Raw genomic sequence first — 1796 nt, 5'->3', positions numbered from 1 at the left:
TCTTTGAGCTAAAAGTTTGTTTTTCACAGTTGTACTACTCTTGGGGGGAAAATTGTGATAAAAATCAACCTACAAACCTTAAAATAGAGCCATGAGCAAAAAGCAAAAATAAGTGATATATCTCCATCAAACACTAGAATACATTAAAATGAAAATATTTCTTACACTGTTTTAGTGGTTCATATTCTTACTTTGACTGTGTTCTTACTGTATGTGTGTAAATGTCTTGTTTCAAGTAGAAAGGGAATAGTGTTCTCAAATGGGGGTGAAATAAGAAAAACTTGTGGAGCTTTTTAAAGTAATAATATGCTGCAGATGCTGTAGGAACACTAAATCAGCATCTCTGGAGGTTGGAAAGAATCCATGAACTTTAAACACTCAATTGCATCAAAGAATGAGGTAAAAAAAAATTGGCCTCGGAGTTGTCAGGGGAAATGTTGGATGACGCGTACAGGACACAGAAGTTTAAAGCCTCCGACAGTCAAAGGCTTTCATCAAAGGGTCTTCCCCCGAGTCATCTAGAGTCATAGCCCCTACAGAACACCTTTTTCATTGCTCCCGTCACATCCTTGTTTCGCAGGGTATAGATGAAGGGGTTGGCCATGGGGGTGATGATGGTGTAGAAGAGAAAAACGAACTTGCCTTGATCCTGGGAATAGTTGTTGCTGGGCTGAAGGTAAATGAAGATGCCTGTGCCATAGAACAGAGAGACCACCATGAGGTGGGACCCACATGTCCCGAATGCTTTCCTCTGCCTTGAAGCTGACTTTATTCTTAAGATCACCCTGACAATTTGACCATAAGAGTATGTGATTAATGCCACAGGAATGAGGAGAATAATCATACTGGCAAAGAAGGCCTCAGACTCATTCATAGTGGTGTCCACACAGGCAAGCCTGAGCAATGGTCCTCACAAAAGAAGTGGTCTATCTTATTTCTGCCACAAAGTGGTACAAGGAAGATGAGCACTGTCTGCAATGATGAGTTGGAAAAACCAATGAATCATGACGCAGAAGCCATCAGGGCACAGAGACAAGGGTGCATGATCACCGTGTAGTGCAGGGGCCTGCAGATGGCTGCATAGTGGTCAAGTGCCATCACCCCTAAAAGAATGCATTCTGTGATTCCCAGCCCTAGAGAGACGAATAGCTGAGCTACACAGCCGCCAAAGGAGATGGACTTGTCTGCCCCCCTGAGATGGACCAGGAGCTGAGGGACAGTGCTGGTCGTGTAACACAGGTCCAGAAAGCTCAGGTTGGAGAGGAAAAAGTACATGGGAGTGTGAAGGTGTGGGTCCAGGTGGGACAGTGCAATGATGGTTGTGTTTCCCAGCAGGGTGAGCAGATAGAAGATCAGAAGAATCACAAAGAGGATTCTCTCCAGTTGGGGCTGGTCAGAGAACCCCAACAGCATAAACCCAGTGAAGGAACTTCCATTTTTCTGGTCCATCCTTTCTTACCACATGTTTGCTTCCTGTCAAGATCAAGCATTTAGCAATTTTTAAAAGAAATCTTCAAAGCAATAAAAAGTTGGCAGGAGGTGGATCTATCATGTTATAAGACAAGTCATGGCATTTTTTAAGTACATACTTGAATAAACTATGGATTCATGAAATTAACCAACTAGTTCCAATTGAATTCCACATTCCACAAAAAAAGTAAATCATTAATATTTAATATAAGAATAATAAAATGATGGATCTGTGTCTGCCTCAGTCACAGGTACAAAAGGTGTTTCAGTCTCTGTTTAGTAGGCTTAAAGAGCTACAAAAGTATTTGTACATTTCAGAGAAAATG

At 41.8% G+C, this 1796-nt stretch overlaps 1 pseudogene; it reads right to left on the bottom strand.

The window, feature by feature from the left end:
• Positions 1-514: 514 nt before the first annotated feature.
• LOC115296799 lies at positions 515-1449 on the bottom strand (annotated as a pseudogene).
• Between the last annotated feature and the right edge of the window lie 347 nt (positions 1450-1796).

The sequence above is a fragment of the Suricata suricatta genome, chromosome 7, assembly GCF_006229205.1.
Source record: "Suricata suricatta isolate VVHF042 chromosome 7, meerkat_22Aug2017_6uvM2_HiC, whole genome shotgun sequence".
Taxonomy (NCBI): domain Eukaryota; kingdom Metazoa; phylum Chordata; class Mammalia; order Carnivora; family Herpestidae; genus Suricata; species Suricata suricatta.
This window is presented reverse-complemented; position numbering and strand designations above follow the sequence as displayed.